Below are 11,176 nucleotides of genomic sequence, written 5' to 3' on the forward strand. Positions count from 1 at the left end.
AGTTGATTCATTTGGAAGACATGTTTTTGGGTCGACTAGTTGTTTGCTACTTGGTTTATCTACATGTTATCTTGTTACCAATTTTGTAGTATGTGTGTTAGCATGCATGATGTTTGGGACCACTTAGAAATTTGAAATATGATGTTTTAGGTCTTCTCTATCCCCTGGATTGGACTAATTTCACTGCAATTGTGTTTTTTAATCGACCTGATAGGATTTATGCTTGTCCCTTATTCTAGTCAACCTAATCTATGTTTTGTGAAGAAGAGGATGATATATATAGAAGATCAAATTAATGTTAACAGGTGGTGTGAGTGCGTCGATCAAAGTGGATAGTGGAAGATATGAATTTAAAGTTGTAGGAGTGTGTAGTGAAGGTATTCATGTTGAACTGCATAATGGTTGTTTGTGCAAAAAACTACATTCAGAGGAGATTGTTAGAAGCAGTGTTGCTGAAGGTTTATTGATCTTGATTCATATATTCATGTACCTTTATCAAAGATAGTGAGTCTCACTAGCAAGTTTTTTGTATATTACTCTAAAGCAGTGAGTCTCAGCCTACAAGTCCATTGTATTTTTCCCTAGGGTAGTTCACCTTAGCTTGCAAGTCCTTTTGTGGGAGTAACGAGCTTCCTTGGCAGTGTGCCTAAAACAAATATTGTGATCTCATTCATATATTGTGAACTTTAACTCTCACCATGTTTTTTTTTCATTTTTAGTTTCCCACATAAATTTGGTGTTCTCTTGTGTATGGTGTTCATTATTTTATCTTTCATTGTTGCTAATAAGATTGAGATTAAGTTGGTATTGATTTATGGTATAAATTTTAAGAGATTCATCAAGAATAATTCACCTCCTCCTCAACCTTGGGTATTTTAAAAAAAATGTTCCCTCCAAAATTCAATCAAAAAGTATCAAACTATGGTGTTAATTGGCATATACATTAATTTTTTGCCTCCTTAAAGTTTGAAACTATGTTTCTCGGTATACTCTATAGAAATCTATTTTTTTTTGTTTTTATATGTATAACTTATACACAGAGAAGAGTATAAAATGGTTGTTTTTATAGGGGTTTGCCTAAGTCAAAGCATGTGTTGTTGTTTCTGACCTCCACTACATTAATGATGAAAATTACCTTTGGTAGGGTAGAGGCTAAATCTAATTCAAAATGCTTGAATTAAAAAGGTATTACCTTAGGAATTCATAATTACTGTGATACAATTCTCATTAGATAAGTCCTCCAAGTGTTGATATAATAAAATGACAAATAATAACAAAATCTATTATGAAAACATACTTGAAGATAAGTTGTAGTTTGATGCTCCTTGTTCTCATATTTTTTCTTGAATGAAAGAATAATTTCTCTTGAAATATAATGGTTGAATTTCTAGATTGGTTTTATGAATGATAAATTATTGCCTTATATAGGGTTCTCAAGGTATTTTCATATTTAGGCTAACTTCCAATGGTCATATCAAAATATTGGAATGGAATAAAAAATCAGTGGGAACCAACATTGGAAAAGGTTAAAAGTTGGGCCACTTTTGGAGGGAATAAGGTGCTAAGCACCATATTCCACTATGACTAGGGCATTAGGCTCCATAGTCTAGCTAGGAAAGGACAAAAGAAGGTGGTTTTAGAGTGCACAAGCCTAGGCCACAAGATCAAGCCACCTCATTAGTATATGACAACAAATTGGATGAGGTAAGGCTTAAATATGCTCAAATTGACCTAGAAGGTGGCAAACTAAAGAAAAGGCTCAAAAAGGAGTGTGAAATTGTAAGGGGTTGTTAGTTCCAATCAGTGCTGAGAGGGGAGTGGTGAATCAACACTTTACCGATTTTACTCACTTAAACCTTTTAACTCAATTTTTTACTAACTTAACATTCATCAATATAAATAACCACTACATCAGAATAAGCATGCATGAAAATATACACAGTGACACCAAGATTTATCTCGTGGAAACCCAAATGGGAGAAAACCACGGTGTGAGTAGGAACTCACAAAATTTGTACTCTTCTAGATTACGCTCGGTGAGGAGCCATCCCTATTAGGAGATTACAAGGACACTGTTAGGTGCCACCTGGTTAAGGGATTTTGTCTAAGGCCTGTTAGTGCCTTTACCCCATTAAAGGTAGCCTTCTCAAAGGTCTTAAGATCATCAATTAAGATGACACCCTATTAAGGGATTTTTACAATGGGACCTATTAGAGTCCACCCTAATAAGGGATTTTGATTGCAATGATTAGAAAGCAACATAAGGATGATCTGCTGGAGTAGCTACCGATAGCCTGATCAGATCACATTGTAAAAACAAACTCTATCTACACCAGTTATATCTTCTCTACACACCACCAGTTTCTTGCTTATACATTCAGCTTTGCACTCTGTCGGTTCTCTATCCTTCGGCTCTGTACTTATGCCAGTCCTCTGGCCTTCGACTCTATACTATGATTTGCTCCCCCTATGTTCACACTTTCTCACCACACTCTCCACATTGGCAACAACCTCATCAAAATGGATTAAGTGAATTTAATACCCTTTGGATCTGTCGCCAACTTTTCCCTCCAAAGTATTCTATTCAAAATTATGTTATCGTGCCATAAATCACTCTCCATAAAACATTCTAGGAATCTCTACCAGAACAGTTGTTCATGCCGATAAGTCCATTGATTGACTGGAGAAGACTACCGATTTATCTGGATGTTAATTGAATGTTACCAGTCTGTCGGTTATAGACTCTATCGGTGTACCGATCAAAATCTACTTACTGATTAAATTTCGTATACCGATGTTTCAATCTACTCTCTACTTATCGGTTGACCTCTTCTGTGCCGGTCTATGCGCTGCTTGTTGGTTATCCTCTTGTGTGTTGGTCTACTCACTGCTTAGTCGGTTAACCATTATTTATTAGTCAACTTATTTGCCGATAGACTGTGAGGACTTGGGAAATGATATTGCCAATAATGACAACCATATCATTCACCGCTCATACAAAATGCACAAAAATTCCAACAAACTTCCCCTTTTACATTGGTGGCAAATACTACAAAATACTATAAAACTGTGTCAGTTCTGGCCCACGTTTCCAACCCCTATAACTCACACTGTACAAGACTCCAAAATTCCCCCTTTTTCCATCAATGGAAAAGACTATACAAAAGGAATTATTTTGTTTAAAGTAAAGAAAAAATATCCTTAAAATTTTCTTTAGCTACTTTCAAAGAGGATTCCCATGAAGATTTTACCTGTTTCATGGTGGTGAAGTGGCCATGCATCACTACAATGAAAACCTCCATATCATCAACTATTTTGCAGTCAGGTTTATTTATGAGGTGGTCGGCTTCTTTACTGTTCATTTACACGAAGTCAATAATTGGTGTCAGGTAGCACTGTAACTCTAAAAAACTAAGACCTCGTTTGTCCTTTTCTTCTTTCAACCTTTTGATTTCCTGATTGAGTTGTTTGAACTTGCCTGTGAAAGTTGATGCTGAATTGGTGAGAGGATCAAAAGAACTTATTAGATCTTGAATTTATTTTTGATTCTGATTTCTTTTGTCTTCAAGACCTCTGATGAAATCAGTAAAACTTGAAGATTTAACTAGTAAATGACCAACTTCCTGAAGTATATTTCTGACTTCTTCTGTTAGGGTAGAGAGGGCAACTTTTTCAACTGATATTTGTTCCATTAAATTATCTCCTCTCTTTGATTCATATTGTCTTATTGCAACCTTCTCTAGATCGGTTGCCTCTGAACTGATTGTTGTGACAAAAGTATTTAATTAATCAATGATGGGGGCAGTATTATCAATAGCAATGTCAAGAATCAGGTCAGAAAGAATTGTTTTGGTAGAATTGAGAATTCTTGCCCTCTTTTTCCTTGCTCTTAACTTAGCCTTTTCATCTTGCACTTTTAGTTTTTTTGAAACCTTCATCAACTGCTTGGGAGTCATTTTCTTTATATCAATGACCGAGTCTCCCTCTTCTTCCTCCTCTGTTTCATCTTCCTTTTCTACAGTCTCAACTTCTGAACTAGTTATTGTGATGATTCTTACCTTCTTCTCACTATCATTTTCTAAATCTAACTTCCTCTTTGTCAGAGGAGTATTCATCATTGGTTTCTTATCCTCTGCTTTCTTCTCTTCCTCTTTTCCTTCCTCTACTTTCTTCTCTTCCTCTTTTCCTTCCTCTATTTTCTTCTCTTCCTCTTTTCCTTCCTCTTCTTTCTTCTCTTCCTCTTTTCATTCCTTTGTTTTCTTCTCTTCCTCTTGTCCTTCCTCTATTTTCTTCTCTTCCTCTTTTACTTCCTTAGAGATAATAGGATTTGGTGTCAATAAGGTTTTGTGAGGTGCATCCTCATAAGGAATGTCTTCAACTATCACTTCATCTTGAGTAGGAAGCTTAGTTTGATCAGCTTCCTTCACCGGTGAAGTGTGAACCGGTTGATTGACATCCTTTGTCAGGTTGGGAATGTCTGACACAACATTTCCTATGATGTCCTCAACTGTGAAAGTACCAAAGTCTTCAGTGGAGTCTTTTTCCTTACCTTTCCCTTTGTCAAGGGCAGCTGCACCTAGGTCCTATTTGTTCCCTTTGCTATTTATTTTGTAGCTTCCTTTTGTTGATCCATAATTTTCTTCCACAAGCCAACACCTTCAGCGTGCACTGCTCTAACTTCCCTACTGCCACTCTCCTAGTTCTATTCCTTATTTTTAAATGTTGAGTGCATGCTTCAGCCACTAGTGAAGCTTGATCGAGGTCTAATTCATGTTGCACCTCCATGAGTGCTTTTATTCTGAGTTCCTTTTTAGTAGATAGAGCTATTTTCCATCTCCCTTCAATTTGATCTTGCAAATATAATGGGATTATGCCATATAATTCACTAGGAGTCCTACAAAACTTGTGCAAGTTCCAGATCAAGACTTCTTGAATTTTCCTTTTGTCTTCTTCATTACTGAGGGAATATGTTATCCCAACACCAAACAAACCTCCAAACTCTTCTATCCCAGGGACCAATTCATCAATTGTTGGAGCTTTGTTTCTTCCACTCGTTCTAACCTCTTTAATTTCCACATCTGATTGGGTGTTGGGTCAGTGCAAGAAGATGAGTCCACTTTTTGTCTAAAAAGTGGAAGTGTTTTCCCTGATTTTCAGATTTTGTCTCATTTGAGCTTAAATTTTGAAACACTTAGAGATTGAATCTTGGAAAAAGTCAGTTCTATAAAAGATAGCCCTCTGAATGTACTTTCCAAATATGTAATTTATTTTAATACCCACATAATAAAAAATAACTTTTTGAATGGAGTTCTGAAAACTTTGTTTTAAAAATGTCTATTTCAGGACCATATCATGCATGTGTACGACCCACACTTTTTGACACAATTAAAATTATTTTCTCAAACCATTTTGGGAAATGGTTTGTAACACACTGAAGATTGATGAGCATATTTTTTTGTATTTTTTTTTCTAATATTTTTTTTTTAATTAATTTTTAACGGCCGTAATTATTTTTTAAAAAATTTGATGTGTACGACCCACATAATTTGACGTAAACTTAACATTTTTTGATTTTTCTTTTTTTTAAATACAATTTTTTTTTGTGCAAATTGATGAGATATAAATTTTTTTCCAAAATTCATTAAAATAAAAAAGTTATTAAATTAACAAAATTAGTTAATATTTCAAATTTATGGAGCCGATTTAGTATAAATTAAATGAAAAATAGTTTAAATAATCAAATTTTAAATAAATTTACATATTTAGAATCTAGACAGTATAATCTGAAATGGGTTTTAATTTTGTATAAAAATTCTCTGATTAGAGGCACGCAAACTATTTTAGAAGTTCATATTTGTGCTTTCATTCATGGAGATTTGAATTTGCAGGTCCATGTCTCAGGTGTGGCCATCCCAGACCTATCCTGGGCCTAATCCCGAGCCAAGTGGCGGGTTGTGGAATCAACTTCCACAGAATGGGCCCCCATTTTCAAACAAGGGCGGCTTGTGGAAAAAGAAGGAAAAATACGATTTAGAAACGGGGGCTTGTTTTTAAAAAACAGGCCCCCGTTTTGTTTATAAGCGAGCCCCCGTTTTAGAACAAAATGGGGCCCCGTTTATTTTTGCTTCGAGCTCCCATTACCTTTCGGCTCGGGAGCCCGAAGCATAAACAGGCCCCCATTTTTTGAAAACGAGCCCCTATTTATAAGAGCATGTTTTCTAACATGCGGACTTCCATGAATTTGTGACTCATTACCTTGCACTTGCCCTGTTAGTGATATCACCTTATTTCTCTTCCTTTTTGAGCTTTGAATCAACCTTTCCTTCACTCTTCCTCTTTCTGGAATATGTCACTCCTACCTGTCTATCTTTACTTGGGGATGATACAAGATTATCTGAATCCTTATCTTTTGTATATGTTGCAAGCTTGGTTGTTGCAGTCCCCTTTGGTTTTTTCCTTGACACTTTCTTCTTCTCTCCTATTAATTCTTCATCTTGATTTGGTTTGATCCCTGTTTGCTCACTAGCACTAGTGGAGGTAGTGACACCAGATGCTTCACCTCCATATTTCTTGTCAAGAGTATCAATCATTCTTCTCACTTTTCTTTTCATAATTGACACCTGAAGTTCATGTTTTATTTTGGAGCTTGCCTCCTCACAGGTTCCAAATCTCTTTACCTTTGAGTCTACCGGTTTGGACAGTAGCATATTGACATGAATTTTAACAATATGTTCTGCAACCTCATAGCCCATAGGTGGAACCCAAAAGGTTCTGGGTTGAATTGCTTGAATGATACAATAATCTATGTCTACGAAAAAACAAATGTTGTCTTTGTATTTCTGTACTATTCCGATTGGAATTCTTTCCTTCTTGTGCATCCTTATTTGGAATTTCTTAAAGTATCCACACATTGTTTCACCAAACTTATCTCCTAGATCCATAGACATTTCACCTATCTAACCCATGATAGGCTTCTCTTCAGACCATACTACCTTACCCTTACCGAGGAAAAAATTTTGCACATAGAAAAATATACATACTAGAAGTGAGCCATATTTGAAGGATTGTTTATTGTCCTTCTTAATTCTTTTCATGTTCACCATAAATTGACTTTTAATCATCTCACAAATATCATAGGTTGCATCCTCCATGATAATTCGATAACCAGCATGTATGGCACCGCTCGACACACTATTCATCCGACTTGATTGATAAACCCTGTAACCCAGCACTGCAGAGGCAAATCTTACTTCAGCATCCTTAATATGTGTGATATTCATTTCTCTACTATCACATCAGGATTTGGTTAAGTGGATGACTTCAGATGATAAAATCATTCTTAGCCTGGTTAATGCTTCACCGGTTGCACTAAACCCTGCCACTCTTCTAATCACCTCCTTTGTAATCTTGATCAGTGCTTGAGATTCCAGCCACAAAAACTGATCATGAACCCTGCTCAGTACATACCTAACCCATTCATCATGAAACTGATTAGGAAAATCAACAACATTAGCCAAACCCTTGGTCTTCAGAGAGAGAAATTCTTCCTTCAATTGATAATTAACACAGAACCCTTTAAACTCATTTCAAATGAACTTGTCTCCAAGTTCTTCGAGCTTGTAATGAATGTAGGAGCGAATCTCTTCTACCAACAATACATTAGAGGGCACAAATGATAAAGCACCGGTCATGTTGATCTCACTGGATTTCATTGGATGCAGCTTGAACTCAGGTTGGGGTTCTTTGATAGCTTCAACCAACACAAGAGTCGATATCTGTGCTGTCATGATGTCCTTCAAACAAGCTTTTCTCAAACGAAGTTGAATACCTTCTCCTTAGAAATACCAAACACCACTACTGCTCTGCTTGAACTTTCCGCACAAATATTACTTAGCAAGATTCCAATCGCCTTTGATTGCATAGGAGCTCGAGAGATTTCACAAGGAAACAAAATAAATGAAAATGTGTTGACATTTACTTATTTATCCATTGAGATTTATTGGCATTATAATACAAACAGTTAGTTTTGAAACTTACAACTTAAAGTACACCAATTTGACTTTATCGATTGTTTGTTACCGATACCAATACACAAACAACTAACTCACAAGACATTCTTCAACCCAGAACTTTTGGACTAGCTTTTATGCATGACAACTATGCAGATAGACATATCCTTATATTTTTTAAGGGGATTCAAAATTAATCTTACCATATGTGCTCCCCCTGGGCATCGGTATGCCTAGTTAGAAGAGGAATTGTCATCATCGATGGATGATGACTTGGTTTCAGAATGACCTTCTCCTTCTTTTCCTTCTTCCTTCTTGATCCATTTTCTTTTCATTTCATTTCTTACTTCTTCAATTGTCATCTTTCCTTTCAGGTCATTTTGCTCTTTCTTCTTTCTAAACCGGTTCGTGTCTTCAGACCGATTGTAGGATCGGTTTCTGCATTCTCTAGCTAAGTGACCGATCTTATGGTAGTTGAAATATGCCATACCAGTTTTCCTCCATGATCCTGAATTATTTCTCTAGCCCATTCTCATTCTGCAATTTTATGCAACATGACCAAAATTACCACATGCGGAATAGGTGGCATTAAAATGATTAATCCTTTTGTTAGGACTGACCACTTTGAACAGTGATCTTGATACATTTGACTTGAACCTGCATTCTTCAGATTTGTGTCCAAACTTATTGCATGTGAAGCAATGTCCATTAAATCTTTTTCTATTTGACATACTGCTATATTGAGATCTACACTCATAAGCAGTGTGGCCATATTTATGACAATTATGGCAGTAACCATCAAAGGTGAAAATCTTCTTTTGACTAACCGGTTTATTTCTACAGTCCTTAGTCTTATGACCCGATTTACCACAATGATTACAAGAAGATTTGGAAAACTTCATACCTTTCACTTTTGAATGGTTTCTTTTATCATCCTTCATCTTTTTGGATTTAGATGATTCTCCACTTTCCATAGAACCTGAACTGAGGTAACCAAGACCGGTTGTTTCCTTTGTTCTTCTCTGAGCCTTCAACTATTTATCTACCTTCTCAGAGATTTCATTGAATTTCCTCAACTTCTAATTTCTCTCATTTTCATTTTTCAACTCACTCTTGAGTTGTTCAATCTCTTTCATCATCTTATCCTTTTCTTCTATGTTGTCATGCGGATGCTTATGTATATATTCATTCTCTTGAGTGAGAATTCAGATTTCTTTATCTTTATCAATCATGATTGTATCATTTTCTCTCAGGGTATCTTTAGCAAGCCTCCTGGCTCTTTCAGCTTTTGATAGATCCTCTTCTGCCTCCCTCATTCTTTCATCAACACTTCTGCTGGCTTCCAGCATCCCAATCATTCTCAGGGCCTGACCTTCATGTTCTCTTTTGAGATGTGTGACTTCTTCGGTCAACTTCTTGTTCTCTTCCATAAGTTCTGAGACTGCTTCTTTAGCTTCTTCAGATCCACTCTATTTAGAGAGTTGATCTATGATGTCCCGACTCTCAATTAGTTGTTCAGCTAATTCCTTTCTTTTTGCAAGAGATTTTCTCGGTCTCTCTTTCAGCTGAGAAATAATTTTGTTTGCTTCATCAATCTGCTTTTGATACTGCTATTCTTCCATGATCTTTATCCTCAAGCTGTCAAGCTTCACTCCGGAGGAATATGGATCTGATAATTTTTCCTTCAATAATTATCTTCAAGGAACTTTTCTATCACTAATGCATAATTTCCCTTTATTTCTCTTAATATACTCTAAGCACCACTCCCTATTAGGTGCAAGATGAAAAGAAACTCTTAAGATAATCAACATGGAATCATCACCCATGATATTAGTAAAAATTAATTAATCACATACTATATCTTGATCATTATTTTATGAGTGATTTTCTTAGTCATACAAATTGTGTTTTTTACAATTCCAATAATGCTTTATGCAACCCTTCTTGCCTCAATTCCAACACTTTATACTAGACATGTATACTTGAAGTTTTAGATCTATCTTTGCATTTTTATTGTTTTTATCTATAACCTATTTTTTAACTTTTTTTCTCCTCAACTCTTCTTCAATAACAATGATATTAGAAGAATTAATATATATGAACATTATCCTACTCTCATCACTTAACAAAATTGTAATATTTTTTTTTCAATCAAGTGATGTAGCATTATTATTTATAGACATTATAATTATTCTCATGAGGAAAAAAAATAACACAATACATTTTTCCTCTTCATCCACTTGACTCTTATTGATGCAAGTTTACTTTAGATCATATTAAAGCTATTCAAGTGAACAATAATCAATATTTTGTCACTCATTTTTAATCAATATACCTTCTTAAAATATTGCTAACTAGGTTGTTGGAATAATACAACATATACCTATCCTTTTCTAAAATGAATGTGTAGTTTTTCCCTCAAATACATTAAAATTTGATAGATATAATTTGATTGTACTCTTAGCTTTCTTCTCTAGTTTTATCTAATCTTCATTAGCCATACCTAAGGTTTTGGTCGAAGTAGATACCACAACCCATCACTCTTTTTAGATCAAAATATTCTCCATCTTAAGCTTCTATACTTCAAAATTCTAACCATTGGATTTGTCAATTTCAACTCTCAATGTGCTAGCCTTGGATTTAATACTATTCTAGTTTCTCATGAAATTATTCAAAGTCCTTTTTAATAGTTATACATGAATTGCACTAAATGAACCACTGTAATGGTTCACCATTACACATGTTAGGCTAATCACTTGAATGAAGTAGTAACTATCTATATAACAACCTTGATCTTTGAGGATTTAAACTTCTATTGTAAACAATAGATAGACTAAGATGAGAAAAATTATGTTACCTATACAAATAGTAGTAAATAAAAAAAATTATATTCAGTAACATGTATAGAAGTAAATGAAATAGTATAAATCTATAAGATTTAGACAAAACACAAAAATTAACATGAGAAACATTTTAAGAAGAAAAACCACCACTAAAAGACTTTCATAATTATATTATTTAAAATTAAATCCATTCCAAAGACTTGGCCTCAAATGAAATCCATTCCAAAAACAGATAAATCTTAAGAGTGTGTGTAAGTAGATTGCTGGTTTCATTCAATTCAATAACTCAATTATCTCTGTACAAATGTCATCAAAATATCAAAT

Source organism: Cryptomeria japonica, chromosome 1, assembly GCF_030272615.1.
Source record: "Cryptomeria japonica chromosome 1, Sugi_1.0, whole genome shotgun sequence".
NCBI lineage: Eukaryota > Viridiplantae > Streptophyta > Pinopsida > Cupressales > Cupressaceae > Cryptomeria > Cryptomeria japonica.